At 42.1% G+C, this 19,706-nt stretch overlaps 1 protein-coding gene and 1 non-coding gene across 2 annotated transcripts in view; one reads left to right on the forward strand and one right to left on the reverse strand.

Annotated features, from left to right (window-relative positions):
• LOC122812187 overlaps window positions 1-19,706 on the forward strand; it is a 531,903-nt gene that overhangs the window by 68,186 nt on the left and 444,011 nt on the right. The window lies entirely within an intron of this gene.
• Window positions 7,814-7,944, reverse strand: LOC122812558. Its single transcript, XR_006366526.1, has one exon. It is a non-coding gene; the product is annotated as a small nucleolar RNA SNORA3/SNORA45 family (small nucleolar RNA).

Genomic DNA, 19,706 nt, shown 5'->3' on the forward strand with positions numbered 1-19,706 from the left:
CAGAAACTCAATGTTGATTTCCTCTTCTTGAATTCTATTTTCCATGTGATTCACAGCTTCTTCTATGCCTGTCATCTGGATCTTCTGTTGTTGCAGGTCTATATGTAACAAGTCTATTTGTTTTGTAGTTTTTCTATGAAGGTGTCTATTTTAGTATCCATTTTATCCATCTTAGCAGTAAGTTGCTGGATTATAATTATCAGAGACTGAAGTTCTTTCTTGATGCTGGAGTCTTGAGAATTTGTCTTACTGGAACTTATTTCAGACTGATAAACTGACAGGAAAATTTCCAAAGTGATTTCTGACAGGAATATTGTTAAAATTTCCTTTTTTTTTTAGATATAGTTCAAGAACTATATAAAACAAACATATTTAGAAAGAAAATTACTTCAAAAATTAATTTTTTAAGTAATTAATTCCTGTCAGTGTAATGAAATTGGTGGAGCTGAAGAAATCTGCTGCTATCCTGTGTTCATCCTTGGCCACGCCCCCGACTCATTAGGTTTCTGATGCATTCACAGTTCCTTCTAAGTGGAATTTCTATATTATTGTGCATGTATTCACACATTAGCCCTTTCTGCCCATTTGGTTTTATAAGATGACCAGAGTAACAGACTGCTCCCTTTAGAGCTGAACTCCTAGCATTTAAGCAAATGTGGCGCTGCACTTTGTTCCAGTGGGTCGTCTAATTTTTTATAATTATTTATGAGTTTTTAGGTTTCTTACTCTGGTTTTGATGTCATTTTTTTCTCTCTTTTTTTTTTCTCTTGCCGATTGTGTACATTTTGCACATTCTCACTATAAGCAATATCCAGAGATAACTTGTTTTCTTATCTCTAGTACATGCAGGCTTTTCAACTGGAAGTCTGTTTCTTTCATTTTGACATACTTTAGTAAAGTTACTCCTATTGCACATCTTCTGCAGACTTGACCAACAGCATGTTATTTCTTTTTACCCAGCTTATAGCCACATCTGTTACACAAGGCACCCTGTTTGTCCTACTTCTCATTTTCAGAGCCTTCAGGTTCGTTACTATAGCAATAACCCACGCCTGGGTGTGGGTAATGCTAAATTTACCCACGGTTGGTTCGCCCTCGGGACCAAACAAAGCCAACCGTGGGTAAATTTAGCATTACCCACACCCAGAAGTGGGTTATTGCTATTATACCATGACATTATTTAAGAAAAGAAACTATTACTACTATTACTACTAACAAAAAGAAAAACGATTTCCCCACAGAAAACAGTTCATAGCATTAGGCACCCTCATTTTTGGTAGCAAGACAAAAATCGTTTAAATGAAGTTATCTGATTTGTTGGTATTGTGAATCGACTTTGCTGTCCTGTCAAGAATGCATACAAAAGACAGCTTGGTAAGCTTGTTAAAAATAAATGAGCTGGAGAGTATCTGCAATAATAGGTTTTAACCATAAACATGCTTAACTGAAGCAAACAAAAGCATACAAAGCTCAGAACATAATTTCTGAAACAATAATGTTGCACTCTTTTACACCCCTTAATTAGTTGTGATCCATAAACTTTGCACTTAATTTAAAAAATGTTTTATTGGAGGTTTCAAGGATGTTATGCAGCTTTTAATTACACCTTTCTTTTAAACCAATAAAGTGCCTTTGATTGCTGGATCGCACACTTCAGTAGAAGTGGATGAACACTTATTTATTGATTTGTTTGGAATCAGTGAAACTACAGACTTAACCTGCAAGTTTACATTTAGAAATGTGTAAGCTCACTGAAAAGTGGAACACAGCAGGACTCTTTGAAACAGACCTAAAGAAACCCACTACCAAAATGGGAGACAGGCAGATGTTCTTCATTCCACATTGCTGCAGTCCTAACTATTGGGTAGTCCGCTGTCCAGTCGGCCCGAATACCAAAGTATATGGCTGACGTCGGTCAGGGCGCATTAGACTGACGTCAGTACGTCAGGGTACTAATGCGCATGACCGACGTCATATCCTCAGTCTTTTTTGCCGCATGGTCCGATGCAGAAGCAATTTTGCGAGTGCAGGTTGGCGTTCTGAAAGTTTCTGAAGTCAGAGTTTCAGACCGAATCAAAGTTGGCTAAGTACCCCGTTGGGGATTATTTTGGTTTTTTCTTGCCTCAGTATTTAACCGGATGTCAGAAAAAGTAAATAACTGTATTTCTTGTGGGAAACAGATACCTCATAGGGATTACCATACTTTGTGTATACCTTGTTTAGGGCCTGAGCACGACGTTGTTGGATGCCGCTCTTGTGCTAGATTTAACAAACGCACTATTAAGAGAAGGTTAGACTGTGCCAGGTTAGTGTTTGGGAAGCGTTGTAACTATAAAATGCCGCCGGATGCTCCGGCCGGCTTCGCTAAAAGCAAGGACAAAACAGCAAAGCCTAGAGGAAGAACCGACAGTCCCAGACGCCGGTTCTTTAGAACTCAGTGGAGCCGGAGGTTTTGCCAGCTGTTTCTTTGGAGTCTCACGGAGCCACTTTACTGTTACACGATGTTTCCTCTCGGGAAGTAGCCCACGCTGTGGGGGCTTCTCAGGTGGCTGTTCTTCCCTCACTTCCTAAGGTGGTTAGGGCCTCCCTTCTGTTCCCAAGGCTTCCTTAAGGGCAGGCCAAGTTTTGCTTCAGTGGGGTTTCTCGTAGTGCTTCAGGGTCTTTGCCTAAGAAACATATGCTTAAAATGGCAGAAGATTTGATTACTATGATAAGGGGTTCTATGCCCCCTCCTGATAAGAGGCCTAGGGTGGAACCTGAGATTGAGAGTTTTGAGCAATGCTCGGAGGATTCTGAGTCTTCGGCTGAAGACTTGCAGGAATTCCCTACTTATTCTGATTCTGATGTGGATGATTCTACTCCTTCAGCTTCTCCTCCTGAGGATTTTTCATTTTCAGAGACTTTGCATTCCATGAGGGAGCATTTTAAATGGGAAGGCCAAGATTTCTCTGATTCCAGGAAAAGGCTTAGGGAGTTCTTGTTTTTACCCCAGCATAGGCCTTTAGCTATACCTCCTGTTTTGAATGTGGTGGAAGATGTTTTTGCAGAGGCTTCCCTGAATCCTGATTCTTTGCCTCCTGCCCCTGTTAAACCGGATAGGTATTATAGGGTGCCTGAAGCTCATAAGTATCTTTTTAAGAGTCCTAGGGCAGACCCGGAAACTGTCTCTCAGGGGCCTAAGGGTGTGAAGGCCTCAGTTGTTAAAAATCCTGTCCCTCCTGATAAAGAGGCAAGGGCTTTGGATAGATGGGGAAAGAAAGTGTATACTTCTTCCACTTTAGCCATGAGGGCGTTGAATTGTCAGTTTCACATGTTAAAATATCAGAATTATCTTCTTTCACAGTTGAAATCTAAGGTGGATGCTCTGGCGGAAGGTATTGACTGTAAAGAGTTGCAGGATTTAGTTCATGTGTCCGAACAAGTGGGTAAACATTCCTTGCAATGTGGTTTTGATGCTGTGCAGGCCTCCTCCAGGGTGGCTGCCACTGGTTCTGTTCTTCGTAGGCACGCCTGGTTGAGAGATCAGAACTTAGCTGAGCATGTTAAGACAAGGATTTTGGATGCTCCTTTATAGTCTGATGTGTTGTTTGGTTCGCCTGTGGAAGCAGTTTTAAAGAAGATGGAGGACAAGGCTAAGTCTATGCAAACTGTTAAGGATTTTTTGCAGGTGCAGCCTCCGAAGTTTAGTAGAAATTGGCCTGCTAAGGGATGGACTTATCCTGCTTATGATTCCCAGTCTAGGGGTAGGTCTAGACGTGGTAGGGGCAGAGCTCAAGGTGCTTTTAGGCCTAGGACAGGGAGTTCACCTGCTCAGACTTCTAGTGAGGGCAGGGGTCAGTCCTTTCGTAAGCAGACCCAATGACCTGCCTTTTCTGCTGCCAGTACCTTCTCGCCTGGCGGCACCTCTAGGAGGAAGACTGTCTCTTTTCAAAGAAAATTGGGATTTAATTACCCAAGACAAATGGGTTCTGGATATCATTCACCACGGTTACAGGTTTTATTTCCATACCTTGCCTCCTTTCAAAGGCATGCCAGACATTCCTCCTTTACAAAGACTAGAGGCTCACAAGCAAATTTCTCAGTTACTCCAAATAGGGGCCATTCAGCCGGTTCCTGTGCCAGAAAGGGGCCTAGGATTTTATTCTCGCCTGTTCCTCGTACCGAAGAAGGGGAACACGTGGAGACCAATTTTGGATTTATCTATCCTCAACACTTATCTGGACATTCCCAAGTTCAAAATGTTGACGTTACAACAGCTTCTACCTCTGCTGGGCAAGGATCACTGGATGGTAACTTTAGATCTCAAGGAAGCTTACCTTCATGTGCCTATAAGACTGAGTTGCAGAAAGTATCTGCGTTTCGAGCTGGAAATTCTCATTATCAGTTCTCTGCATTGCCCTTTGGCTTATCTACTGCCAGAGTATTCACAAAGGTTCTGGCTCCAGTGATAGCTTACTTCAGGCTAAAAGGAATTCAAATCTATCCTTACTTGGACGATTGCCTGATTCTGGCTCAAGAAAAGGAAGACCTTCTACAGCACTTGGAATATGTCATAGCAGTGCTAAGATGCCTAGGGTATTCTGTGAACGAAATAAAGTCCAGTCTAGTACCCTCTCAAGACATGTGCTTTCTGGGTGTGAGACTGAATACAGCAGCCCAGATGGCCTTTTAACCCCGGACAAACAAAAGAATCTTTCCAGTTACTTCCATCAACTATCTCTTCAGTCCGGGCTGACTGCAAGGACAGTCCTTCAAGCCTTAGGGTTCATGGCATCTTGTATTCTGGTGCTTCCCAATGCCAAACTGCATATGAGGAAGCTACAATGGTATCTCAAAATGTATGGACACAGCACTGCCAGGATTTGGACACTGTCATTCAAATAATAACTTGCACTCGAAAGGAATCTTTGTGGTGGGCTCAGGAATGTCACCTAAACAAGGGACTCTCTGTGACCCGGCCAGAGGCGAGTCAATTTCTAACGACAGATGCCTCAGACATTGCTTGGGGAGCTCATCTAAATGGAAAGTGGATACAAGACAAGTGGCCTGCCAGACTACAGCATCTACATATCAACATGAAGGAGATGTTAGCAGTCCAGTTTGCATTAATGGCTTTCAAGAAGTTACTTCTTCCAGGGCAGGTGTTGATTCTAACAGACAACACAACTGTCATGTGGTACATCCACAAACAAGGGGGAACACATTCTTACCCATTGTGCAGGCAAGCAATGATTTTATGGGAGACTGCCCTAAGCTTGCAACTAACTCTTCAGGCAAGGTTTCTGCCGGGAGCACAGAACTCCTTAGCAGATGTGTTAAGCAGACAAATCATGGATCCCCACGAGTGGAAACTGGATCTTCATGTATTTCAAAAGTTGACAGTGTCCTGGGGAACTCCAGACATAGATCTGTTCGCTTCTCCACTAAACCACCAGCTGGCAAAGTTTTGCACAAAGAGGTTTCATCACACAGCTTGGAAAGTGGATGCTCTTTCTTTCAGTTGGAAAAATCTTCATGTGTATGCGTTTCCACCTCTGCCTCTTCTTCCAAAGGTGCTTCTAAAGGTCAGACAAGACAAGCCAAGGATGATTTTAATAGCTCCAGATTGGCCTCGGCAGCACTGGTGCCCATTACTGAGGAGTCTGGTAAAGAAGCCCCCATGGCCTTTACCCTTGATTCCACATCTGTTGTCTCAGAAGGACGGTCGTCTGCTCAATGTCAAGCTTCACTCTCTTCATCTAACAGCCTGGCATATTCTGTTTTGAAAGACAGCAGGTCTCAACTTCCTCAACAAGTTTTAAATGTGATTATGGAAGCCAGAAGACCTAGTACAAGGAAAGTGTACGCAGAAAAATGGAAGAGATTTTTATTTTGGACTGCAGCAAAGAATTTGGAGATTTCAGAGCCTAATTTGAGTGTGGCTCTTCAATATCTTACTGAGTTATTGGACAAAGGTTTGTCTTTCTCTTCCATTAAGATTCATGCTGCAGCAATTTCAGCTCACTATGATTGTGACCCACCATTGTTTTCACATCCTTTGTTCAAGCAATTTCTTAGAGGGCAAAGAATATAAGACCCCCACGAGAGCTCCTACTCCTGCTTGGGATCTCAATTTTGTGTTGGAGAAACTTACTCTACAACCTTTTGAGCCTGCAGCTACGGCTGAACTGAAATACTTGTCATGGAAGACTGCTTTTTTGTTGGCCATTACTTCTGCAAGAAGGGTTTCTGAGTTACAGGCCCTTATGGCGGTTGAGCCTTTTGATTTTTCATAAGGATAGGGTATCATTACGTACTAATCCTTCCTTTATGCCTAAAGTGGTTTCTAGTGTGGCTTTAAACCAAACTATTCATTTGCCTACGTTTTATGCAGATCCCCAAAACAAAGGGGAAAAGATTTTGCACACTTTAGATGTACACAGGCAATTGCGTTATTATTTGAGCAGGACTAAGGATTTTAGGCAGTCTCAGCAGTTGTTTGTTTCTTTTGCTTTGGGTTCTCAGGGCAAGCCTGTGTCAAAACGAACTATTTCTAGGTGGATTGGGTTTTGCATTGCATTTTGTTATTCCCATCATGGCAAGGAGATTCCAGCTGGGATTAGGCCTCATTCCACTAGGGCTACTGCCACTTCAACAGCTTTTTTAAGGGGGGTGGCAACTAAGGATATTTTGGAGGCAGCTACTTGGAGTTCAGTGCATACTTTCTCTAAGCATTACCACCTTCCTCTCTACTCTAAGTCTAGGGCTGGTTTTGCCACAGCCATTTTGCAAGGCATGTTATCAGCTCCTGCTTCCTTATGATTTGCCAGCCTCCCTTACCTCTGCTTTGGGATTCTACCCAATAGTTAGGACTGCAGCAATGTGGAATGAAGAACATAGTACAGTTTTGTACCTACCATAAATGTAGATGTTCGAGGATCCACATTGCTGCAGTCCAATTTACCCTCCCTCCTTCCCCTCTGTGTTTAGGGGTGGTTGTGTAGGTGAGGTTATGTTCAGCTAATTTTGTATATATTGTACATATTTTTGGTACAGGTATGTTTGGTGTTTTTGGGTTTTGGGCCTTATCTTTTCAGGGTCTTCTGACATCTGGGGCAAGAAAAGACTGAGGATATGACGTCGGTCATGCGCATTAGTACCCTGACGTACTGACGTCAGTCTAATGCGCCCTGACCGACGTCAGCCATATACTTTGGTATTCGGGCCGACTGGACAGCGGACTACCCAATAGTTAGGACTGCAGCAATGTGGATCCTCGAACATCTACATTTATGGTAGGTACAAAACTGTACTATTCTGTGGCACACCTCCCAGTGGCTGCTCCCACCCTTTGTCATGTGTGGGAAACTTGCCTCACAGCAGAAGTTAGCTGCTGCTTATTAACCATATGACAGCAAGCAGGATACCTCATGAAATTTACTCACCACTTGCTTTTCTAGAAAATATATAAAGAACCTTCAAACCTCTCCGAAACCCATCCCTGCATAAAAAAAATGTGCAATAAGTAAGCATGGTTAAGTAATAAGAAATGGCTAACCAAATAGCAGATGCTGTAAATTTAGTTTAATTGCATTCTGCCTGATGATGATATTGTAAACTTCAAAACACTTTGACTGTATTGCATATACTAGAGCTTCTCCCCAGGCTTCTGCTGAAAATGGACCCTTGTGCACAGCTGGACTTCCCCAGTCAACAAATGTAATAAAAAAAAACAAACAAAAAAAAAAAAACGCATATATGTATACATACATAAATATGCGAATGGTTGAGCCGACCCTTTTCAGTCCTGGTGAACAGCTGTACTCTTACCTACATATGTGTCTGAGCTGGAGAATGGCTGAACCACAAAGACCCGGTCAGTGAATAGGCTCAGGCTTCACTATTCAAGCAGCTGTAGCACATCAGGGCAACACGACAGTGTCAAGATGTGACTCTAGCATCACTGTATTAAAAAGCGACATAATGAAAAGCACTGTAACCTGTACAGCCACTGTGAATAAACAGAACTGAATATTTCTCAGAAATGCAGCTTTAACCACATCTGTAACACCTGTGTTCTGAAATCCTGTTGAATTGACATTGCCCTGGTTTTGAGCGGCAAGTGTTGTGGGCACAACACAAGATTTAAACTTAGGTGCGTTGTCTAGGGGCAGTAATGGGGAAGCTGCTCAAGACAGCAAAGCAGGCATAATTTTAACATGCATTTCAGGCTTTCAACGGTGCATTATTACATGTAGTAGGGATTTCATGGAGCTAAAGGCCCTTTTACGGACAGACATGGAAGGGCAGCATCAGACAGCAAGTGTGCACTTGTCACACACCCGTACTTGCAGGCTGCCAGACAATATAACCCAGCATGTCATACCTATGCAAACAGCTGTCAGACTGCAAATAAGCATTTAAATTGGGAAAATAATTTTTTTGCCAGTATCCAGTGTTAATTCCAATTACTCCCCTACCAATGTCTGCTGTTATGCTGATTACTCCCTTTCTAATATATAAACTATACTGTAAAGCATCCCCTACTGTTGACTCCAAATTCTCACATCTAGGCAGGGCAACACCCTATAACTGCAAATGGGAAAAGGCATCCCCTCCAAAGAAAAGTTAAAAATAACGTTTGGCAATCACATAATTGAGTCGCAATTTCTTGCAGTTGCTAATTAACCATAATTAGAGCTGAAACCCAAAATAATGTAAATGCCTCCTTCTCAGCCTTTAATATTAATGTCTGGCTCCTTAGACTTCTGTTTTTGCAGGCATTTTTTAAAATTAATTTCTTCAGAAAATGTTTATAGTTTTGATACAAAAGTGTATGCATATACACATTTTGTGAAAAACAGTTTTGTTCATTTAAACTTGCTGTTTTTAAAAGTGAGCCTTGCATGTAAGGGAAAATCCTGACCAAACCAATACTACAGGCAAAATAAGACCTTTATGACATAAAGGTACCTGACACCTGTAACTTCAGCCACTTGTGTAGAAAGCTTCCTATAAGGAACTGAACTTCAATGAAGACCTGGGATAAAACTCTAGCACTAACGATATTAACCCCTGAAGAAGAAACCTCTTCAAAGGAAATAAGTCGGGAGGATCTGGGGGTACCCAGACTACCCAGATATTACAAATGAGCTCTGCCTTCTTTATTTTTCACAAAGCTGCCTGAATGTCAGGAAAGTGCAGTTCTGCAAGTAAATGGAGAAAGTGCTCACTATCTGCAATGGCAAATCAGACTTTTTTAAAGCAATCCTGACTTCATTCAAGCATTAAAATTCAAAATCAGTTTCTTAAAAATACTAAGTTGGTAAAGTTGCATTTTAATATCTTTTCAACAGTAGTTCCAGCTATTAGGATTCCATTAATGTGTTACTAGGCATTATAGAGTGAGACAGCCTTCTCTTCCCTAATTTCTACATGGGGAGACGTTAAGTCGTGTGATGTGCTGTGTGTGTGTTAACGTCTGTCTGCTGAGTTAAACATTCAGTCTGATGAATTCTTGTATCTGCATAGATAACACTGTTGCCTTTGATTAAAGTGGCTGTATTTGCCCTGATGTACTCTGACCTGTGCAATATTAAACAACCAGCAACACTGGTCGTTATTGGTCCAGTATTAGAGTAACTTGTTCGTAAACTACAAAATTTGTTGCCTCCTTCCTTAAGGAATCTGATGAGGTCCTTATGGCTCAAAGGAAAGTGCTTCCTTTAGGTACCAAAGTTGACCATGTTGCACTTGTTTTTTATTTTTATTTTTATTTTTCCAGTGTTTGGCCATTGTAATCTTTGCTATTTCATTCCTTTATTCCTTCCTAAAAAACAACCCACATGAACCAGCAGGTAAAACTTTTGCAGGAGGCAGTCCCATCCTGCCTGCAGCTCACCTTGAATAAACTGCATGAGTGTAAGCAAAGCAATGGACACCATATTCCAGTTTTGGCATGGGTACACCTTTAGCAATAGATAGGCAGGCAATGTAGATTGGCACATTTTTAACTGGGTTAGAACTTTTAGAGGCAATAGGCAATATATTTGGTATGGAAAGAAGCTAAGGTGTAGGGTCAAGAATTAAGTCACAGTACTTTAACTGAGTGGTGTTTGGTATGGTGTTGCGCATTATGACTATCTTTTGTTGTCGGGAGAAGAAGAAGAAAAAAAATCCTTGCAGTCCCGTATGTGTATGTGTGCATCCATTAATGAAACAAGATATGAAAGTTTCTTGAAGATGCAAACTGAGCAATATTTTTAACATATGCCTTAAAATATTCATCTCCCTTAAAAATCCTGCCTTTTTTACCAGATGGGTCAGAAGCAGCAGCAGCATTAGAAAGTTAATTATACAGATTACTGTGTGCGCTGGGGAGGCAGGTTACTGTGTGCGCTGGGGAAGTAGATTGCTGTGTGAGCTGGGGAGGTAGATTGCTGTGTGAGCTGGGGAGGCAGGTTACTGTGTGCGCTGGGGAGGTAGATTGCTTTGTGAGCTGGGGAGGTAGATTGCTGTGTGAGCTGGGGAGGCAGGTTACTGTGTGCGCTGGGGAGGTAGATTGCTTTGTGAGCTGGGGAGGTAGATTGCTGTGTGAGCTGGGTAGGCAGGTTACTGTCTGCGCTGGAGAGGTAGATTGCTGTGTGAGCTGGGGAGGCAGGTTACCTGTGTGCGCTGGGGAGGTAGATTGCTTTGTGAGCTGGGGAGGTAGATTGCTGTGTGAGCTGGGTAGGCAGGTTACTGTCTGCGCTGGGGAGGTAGATTGCTGTGTGAGCTGGGGAGGCAGGTTACTGTGTGCGCTGGGGAGGCAGGTTACTGTGTGCGCTGGGGAGGCAGGTTACTGTGTGCGCTGGGGAGGCAGGTTACTGTGTGCGCTGGGGAGGCAGGTTACTGTGTGCGCTGGGGAGGCAGGTTACTGTGTGCGCTGGGGAGGCAGGTTACTGTGTGTGCTGGGGAGGTAGATTGCTGTGTGCCCTGTGGAGGTAGGTTACTGTGTCTGTGCTGGGGAGGTAGGTTACTGTGTGCTCTGGGGAGGTAGTTTACTGTGTGTGCTGGGGAGGAAGATTACTGTGTGCGCTGGGGAGGCAGGTTACTGTGTGGCCTGGGGAGGCAGGTTACTGTGTGCGCTGGGGAGACAAGTTCCTGTGTAGTCTGGGGAGGCAGGTTACTGTGTGCCCTGGGGAGGCAGGTTACTGTGTGTGCTGAGGAGGTACGTTACTGTGTGCCCTGGGGAGGCAGATTACTGTGTGTGCTGGGGAGGTAACAAAGAAATAGCTTATGACTGTATGAACAGTATGACACCATACACTATTTTATACATTGTGTATCCACAATGAACACCCCCCCCCCCCCCCCAAAAAAAAAAATGACCACCCATAAAACAAATATCTAACCTACTTTTCGGATACCAACTCTACAAATCTGGGGAGGCAGGTTACTGTGTGCGCAATGATCTCAAAGATTCTCATCTAAAAAGATCACTAGCCCTTAAAGACTCTTAGTATCCTGACAGACTGGCAGCCCCTCAGTAGCAGTCTGTTGAGCATTTCATGATGAGAAGACCTTACCTTCTGTGACCTCCTATATCTTTGTATCTTTGCACAGTAAATAATTCCACAGATACCCATGTAGGGGATCTGAGTCTTCATCAGCACATTAATAAGACTGTGTGGCGCAAGTCTCTTCCTGAAGTAGTACCACCACTATCCCAAAGCCAGCCCATATTCCTCTGCATTCTCCCACTGTGGAACAGATGTCCACTACTTGTCAAGTAGAGTGGTATCCTTGACACTTTTATGGTGAAGCACAACAGCTGATGGATAGCTGCACATTCTTCCTGTGACTGTCATGTTTTGTCCTCCTTGAGGCAGGAGTAGATATTTAAATATGGTTTGATGGCTAGGCTCACAGTGGTCTAAAAACTGATTGTGTATCACAGAGGTTAATATTAAGCATTCTTTGTATAGATTGGTAGGCTAAAAGTGGCAGTTTCTTTAAAGCTGTGTACATTGCATACTTCTGCTGCTTCCTGCTAAGTAACCCCCTTTCCCCCTATTTCTGACATAGGTGTAGAGGTGTGTAATGCTTTATTTTTTAGCATTTATATGTAATCTGATCATTGCCATTCTCTAGAATCAGTAATATTCTACTTTGCTATACCTCCCTTATTCTTGCAGTGAGACACTGACTTCAGTGTCATAGTGGTACCCCACCCTCACAGGTTGAGGACTGCATATCTATAATTGCTCGTATTCTGCCTTTGTCGAACCATAGTGGCATTTTTTGGGGTAGTGCACACTGATGTATTGTTCCATTTGTACTTTGTCTGGTGTACATGTTTGTGTGTGTTCACTTAACTATATCAAGGAATTCAGTGAGAGCCTTACATTTGTATGCCTCTAAGGCTTGATTTTTTTATTTGCTGTAAAAATATATTTAATGTTTTGACATATGCTTAAGGAAGTATATTGTGAACTAAATGCAGCCAGCAGTCTAGGTTCAGTTTGCAAAAGCCCTGGATGCATGCTTTGTGTCAGAGAGCAAGTCGCTGAAATGCAGCAAAATGTCCAGTTCATACCTGAAAACAGGTAGCGGTGCTTACAGGTTCTTAACACAGTCCATCTTTCCCATTGAGTTGTCTTGACATTACTTCTCAATAATGTGGATCTTCTTTTGTGTAGCAGATCCTGCCAGTCATCTATGGGTTCATAGGCATTTACTAGGCTAATGACCACAAGGGCCTTGTTAAGCCTAGCCATGCATCCCAAATCTCTGACAAGTTCTGATACCCTTGATAAGTGTAAGCATGGACCTGGGAGATGAACCATTTACAGGTTACCTGTGTCCATTAGAGACATAGGTGCCAAATCAGTGATGAATTTCTGGTTTCTCATCCAATTGTCCAAGTTGCACTTGAATTGGATTAGGGAGGAACTCTGCTTCACTTGGACAGGGAGCCTGTTCCAGGGAAGAGAGTCTCTGGGATTCATACCTATCTCTCCAGCAGGTCCTATTTATATCACAGGCAAGGTTTAAGTCTTTAGAACGGGTAATTCTGGTGCTGTTTGTTTTGTGGATATGCAGGAGGTCCATCAGAATGGGGTCTGACAATGCACTGTATGCCAGGCATAGATCTCCCCTCAATCTCCTCTTCTTTTTCCCATTTATAAATATGGGGTTGGGGTGTCGCTTCAGTTGCGACAGTTATCTGGAGCTATTGTTCACAGGACTAGGTGGCTAGCCCTGCAACGGTTGTTCTTCCATACCACACACATGCATTCACATTCACACATATGACCAGTTTAGTGTGTCCAGTCCACCTACTACATGTCTTTAGAATATGTGTAGCAGATGTTTTTTATATATTTGCTGACACTGTAAGTCAGCTGCTATATGGTGGATGCTGTTTAACCACAAACTGTAAAAATACACACACACATAAAGGTTTGTATAGGTCAGGGTATGCATTAGTAATGCATTTTAATGGAGGACGGTCACTGACCAAGTTATAATATAGTTCAAGTCACTAATAACATTGTCATAGCAACTCTTTTGTAGAAAGGCATTATCTTTTCAAAGCACGTATGGGCAGCTCTTTTTTTTTGCAACTGTTATAGACATACAGTTCTGCAGCAAAGCAGGTATATCAGGCTCGTAAATAGTTCTTGTAGCCTGTCCTGATAGCACCACCTTGGTATATCTCAAAATGTTTTTTTCATTCTTGTGATCAGGGATTGAGTACGCTTTCTGCCAGCATGTTTCCTGATGCCTTGCACAAGGTTAGGAAGACATGCTTGGGCTCTTTTATCCATTTCTTTTCTGTCACTTACAGATTTTGGATCTTGATTTTAACTCTCATTGCAGGAATCTTTTGTATTGATGCATAAATTGCCAAAACTTTCGTGTAGGGATTGACCTTACCTTGAGATCAAAGCGGAGACCTAAGTCTCTTCTTCGGTCATTCAAGCAATCCGTGGTGTGGACTGTAAGCTGGCAGGGTGGCCTGCTGTCATACCCTCTATGCAGAGGGGTGGTGCATCTGGCGTTTGAGCCATAGACTTTGCCATCACCCTTACAGGATGTTAATGCACTGGCAGAATCTCCAAACCTCTAGCACCACTTTTCATCTTGAGTTGAGGATTCCTGAATCTTATTTTGTTTGTTCAAGCCCATCTGGAAATGTGCCATTCAGGAGTTATAAGTTTTTCCAACATGGGAGAATGTGGTCCTTCCCCTCTTCTTCTCAGTTCATCAGAGTACGGTGTGTGTGTGTGTGTGTGTGTGTGGGGGGGGGTTATACTAGACATGTTCTGTTTTTTATGTCTGCTTTATCCTGTAATTTAGGGAAGAAAGGAAATGACTCCTCCTCACTGGCCGGACATGGCCTAGAAGAGTTTGGTTTTAAGCTGTCAGACCTGTCCATTCCAAGACAAGGCAGTCCTCCTGTCAAAAGATTTTAATACTCTTAACATATACTGGAAGAATCACGCAGATAAAAATAAGCAAAAAAGGTTTATTTTACATGCATGGAGACATGCTACAAAGTACATGGTATGTCAGCAGTCATTTCTGTACACTTTACATGGGTTTTTATACCCTCTTCTTCACGTACACAGCAGCTGGTTACTATTTTATTTATTTTTATTTATTTTACATTTGTTGACCGGGCTAGTCCAACTGGATATATGTCCATTTTCAGTAGAGGCCCGGGGAGAAAAGCTCCAGTACAGTAACAAATAAAAAATAGTGTCTAATAAAACGTTTACATAGAGAAAAAATATAGTAAAACATTTTGGTGCACACTGGTTAGTTAGAGTTTACAAAAATATCAAACACACTGGTATGTAATAAATAACAATCAATGGTTTAAAAAGAAATACTATTTACAAAATTATTAGATATGACATTTATATAAAGTAAGACATAGTAGGTTACAAGTAAACAGTGCTACTTACAGATGAAATAAGAACAAGTTATCCTAAGTGGAAAGTAGGGGGGAAAATTAATAGAGTTAATCAGTTAGTCAGGGTTGTTGCAAGGGCATAGCCATTTTGTTCTGAGGAATATTTTCAGTTTTTGTTTGAAGAGGGGTAGAGAAGGAAGAGAGGTAAGTTCAGTAGGTAGTAAATTCCAGTTTTTCCCAGTAGTGTTTGAGAACAGAGAGTCACCTGCCAAGTTGTTTGACTTACTAATGTTAGCTAACAGTTTATTAGATGATCGTAAATTAGTAAGATTTTTATAGGGGGTAATGATGTTTGAAAGTGTTGGAGTATTATTTGGGTGGTAGAGGATTTTATGTGCGATGATAAGTTGACTATATTGAAGCAGATTTTGTAGCTCAAGCCATCCTAGTTGTTTTAGATTCTGACAGTGATGGGTTCTATAGGGATTACCAGTGGCAAATCTTGCAGTATTGTCATAGGATGTAGCTAGTTTGGAACAATTATGTTTTGACAGATTAGTATAGATTGGTGAGGCATAAAGTAGTGTTGAGATAAGATGGGAGTGGGCAATAGTAGATCTTGCAATAGGAGTGAGGAAGGATTTGACTCTATATAGGGAGCCCATTTTTCTGTTGACTGTTTTATGGTGTTATTAATATGGGAGTCGAAGTTGAGGTTGTTGTCTATAGTGATTCCTAGGAGCTTGGTGGTAGCATCAGGGGATATGACGGTACCATTGTTAGAAGTAACAGAGAAATCAGCTGGTTACTAGACAAGGAATTTCGGTCAAGGCTATAAATTCACATACTGGAGCCTTAGATGGTCAGAGGTCAGACACAAGATAAGCTTGTGCCTGGACCAAGGTAACATCTGTGCATTCCTCTTTGGTCAACAAATTCTTTACAAGAAAAACAACTTATTTTAACTTGCTTCTTTGCTTGCAATGCAATTTCACATTTTAACCCTTACTATATTAGATACAAAGATGTTGAACACAAAGATTCTTACTACATTTCCCCCCTAACAACACTTTGTATCATCAGTAATACATTTTATTCATACAGTTTTTCGCATGACTCATGTTCTGTATATTCAGAATAATAAGCTTTAGTTGCATTGGCAGACAATACATTTTGATATTATCATTCGGATGCAAGGAATGCAGCAACAACCCAACAGTAGGAATATAATGGCACCAACACATATAGCAATTAAGACATTCATAAGTACTGTTCCCCAATTTCCAAACCAATTTTGGAAAAAGTCAGTTAATGGATTTTGTCCTTGTTTTGTAAGTTTAGAAACTTGTTGTAGGTTCTCCAGATGGCTGTTAATGTCATATTCGTTGTCTGTAATGAATGGACAACACTCGCAAGTACCTCCTTTCACCGCTAGGGTGAAATCGAGCGCCATACGATTCTGCAGTGCTACAGTCCTTATTGCAGTTAACTCATCCGTCACCGTTGCATTGCTCAGAGTTTCTAACAGTTTTGACAGTTTTCTGAGCTCCCAAATGGATTTTACTGTCCCATACGCTGGAAGAATACCAGCCCAGGAAATAACATCATCGCCCAAGTCCATGTGTGATAGCCCCTTGCTGCTACTATGGGCCAAATCGTGGTGATAGATCCAGGATGCATCAACGTTACCTACGGGATTAAAAGGTTTATTAACAGCACGTACATTTCGTATTTTACCTTGGGGAAGAGAAAATGTATGTCTTATAGCTGGTGCTAAATAACCCAAAAAACAACTGCCTGACCAATTCCTTGGTAACCATTTGTATGCTTTTCTACCACAGATAAAATAACAATCATTTACTTTAAGTGTAATATTGACTGGAACAGAGTGATTTCCTTTGTCTTGCAGCCCTTTAAACAAAAGGTCATACACAGATAACATTTTTTCAAAGAAACTTGTGCCATTAATAAGCCCTGTACTGTTAACAAGCACTCTTATAGGCTTGAAACTCGTTGCACAGTGCCCATCTATTGTACAGTTATGAATTATTGTTACATTACACTGACTCCATCCAACCTTACAGTTCCATTCTGGCGACCCATGAGGGGTAATGCTATTTTGTCCTTTAAGGCTACATTTGAAGTTTCAAATAGTAAATTAGTCCATGTATCATTTGCCCCCAAAGGGACTGTACCTAACATTAGACCACCATGTACAGTAGGGATAGCCATGCATATCCAACAATTTGAAACATTAAAAGATAGAGCATATGCATCATCTCTCTTTACTTGGCTAGTCTTGTTTGAAAAATAAAAACGGCCAAAACAGAAAAGGAACAATCACACTTATTAGCAACAAAATTAGTTTGGAATGCTTTTGTGGGAAAGGCTACTCCCTTCCGGTATTTCTCTGCATTGCCACAATAGTCAGATATTCATACAAAACAAGATTACTACTAATCAGTGTTCCTCAGGGGAACTCAAGTTTTTGTCCAGTTCAAACTGTTTTACCAGTTTACAGTGTGTCAGATGGATCCACGATGTTTTTTTTTTTTTTTATTCGGACTGCTGTAGGTGTTGCTATCAAAACCTGGTATGGACCTTCCCACTTGGGGGAGACCCACGTCTTCCTCTTGACAATTTTAATCCAGACCCACTTCCCCGGTTCCACTTCCAGGATCCTGTTGTTCTTCTGATCTGAAAAGCAATCATTCGTTAAAGAGGTGTTAGTCCTGGTCAGCAAATTCCTCATGTAATCTGCTATCTCTTCACCCCCCTCACGTTCCGTAGGCAAAAGATTTTGCCACTGCGGGACGTAATAAGGTCTCCCGTATAATAGTTCAAATGGTGTGACCCCTTTTGAGGTGGGAGTGGTACGCATAGACAGGAGTGCCAGAGGTAAGCAGTTTATCCAAGACTGATGTGTCTTGGCCATGAGTTTACGTAACTTGCCTTTGAGAATGCCGTTATGGCGTTCAACCAACCCTGCTGACTGTGGGTGGTAGGCACAATGGTGTTTTAACTCGATCTGAAAAATGGCGGCCAGCTTTTGAATAACTTGGTTTACGAAATGTGTGCCATTATCAGAATAGATGCGTGTAGGTAGCCCAAAATGAGGGATAATGTTATTTGTAAGGGCCTTGGCTACCGACAGTGCATCTGGGTATGCTACCGGAAAAGCTTCAACCCATTTTGTAAAAGCGTCAATAATGACTAACACAAATCGCTTCTGTTGAACAGGAGTTAGTTCAATAAAATCCATGCAGATTGTGTGAAATGGATACGGAGGCAGCGGGAAAGCTGCTGGGGTGATCCACACCCCACCACCATGGTATCGTGCACAAAGCAGGCACGATAAACAAAATCGTTTAGCGTACGCTATAAAGCCCTTGGTCCAGAAAATTTGCTGGATTATTTGAACCATAGCAGCAGGGCCCAGATGAGATGGGCCATGCGTCACTAATGAGGCATACTTAAAAAGGTTCGTTGGCAAGACATACTTATCATTTGGACCTACAAAAACTCCCTGCTTCTGAATAGCCCCATATTTAACCCATCGCTGTTTTTCCCAAACTGTACTAAGTTCCTGCATTACCTGTAAAGTTTGTAGATCAAATTTATCTGTAGGGTAAAGTTCCTTTTGTGTGGTCTCGAGTGCAAAGGTAGAGGTTAAGGCTACACTTTTTGCAGTTTTATCAGCCAGTGCATTTCAAAGTGATACTGGATCTTTGGCATTTGTGTGTGCTGCGCACTTACAGATGGCCAGTCCCCGTGGCAGTTGGACAGCTTGTAAGAGGCTAAGGATTAAATCCTTGTGGGTTATTTCCTTTCCTGAGGCCGTAACCATTCCCCTATTTTTCCATTGCTGTGCAAAGACATGGACCGTGGAAAAAGCATACTGACTATCTGTGTAGATAGTAACTGCCTTATCCTTGGAGATGGTGCATGCTCTGGACAAAGCAATCAATTCGGCCGCTTGTGCGGACAGGTTCCTGGGGAGGGGTTTTGCCTCTAGTACCTTAGTCTCAGTTGTGACTGCATACCCCACTTGTGTGATACCTGCCTCGTTCTTACGTGCTGACCCATCTACAAACAGGGTCCAATCTGAATTTGCCAGAGGTTGGTCCTTAAGGTCTGGTCTGGGTAAGACATTAGAGTGTATCAAATCTAAACACATGTGAGGGGCACCATTGTCAGCTGTAGGTAACAGCGTGGCTGGATTAAGAGTGGTGCATCGCTCAATGGTCATGTGTGGTTGTGATAGTAACGCTGTCATGCAGGATAAGTGTCTGCTAGGAGAGAGAAAGGTAACTTTATCCTGCAATAATATCACCGCGACAGAGTGCAGTACTCGTAAGGTAAGGTCATGAAACAAAACTAGGGTTGCAGACGCTTGCACAGCCTGTGCGGCTGCGACTATCGCTTGTACACAGTGTGGCAAAGATCGTGCCACTGTGTCCAATTTGCTGGAATAAAAAGCTAATGGTCTCAACTTATCCCCATAAGTTTGCAACAGAACCAATGTCATAAAGCCCTGCTTACAATCTACTGTCTGAACAAAGGGTTTTGTATAGTCAGGGAAGCTAAGTGTTGCAGATCCTGCTATCAATTGTTTTACCCTAGTAAATGCCTGTATTGCCTTATCCGTCCATTGCAGCGCGTCATGTGCCACCATGGGAAGTGCGAAAATAAGTTCCGAAAGCGGACTTACTTCCTCTGCATAGTTGGGAATCCAGCTACAACAAAAATTTGTTATTCCTAAAAATGACATCATTTCTTTTTTTATGCTGGGCATTGGTGCCTGTAAAATAGCTTATTTTCTGCA

This window comes from Protopterus annectens, chromosome 9.part0 (genome assembly GCF_019279795.1).
Source record: "Protopterus annectens isolate FY-2018-M chromosome 9.part0, PAN1.0, whole genome shotgun sequence".
NCBI lineage: Eukaryota > Metazoa > Chordata > Ceratodontiformes > Protopteridae > Protopterus > Protopterus annectens.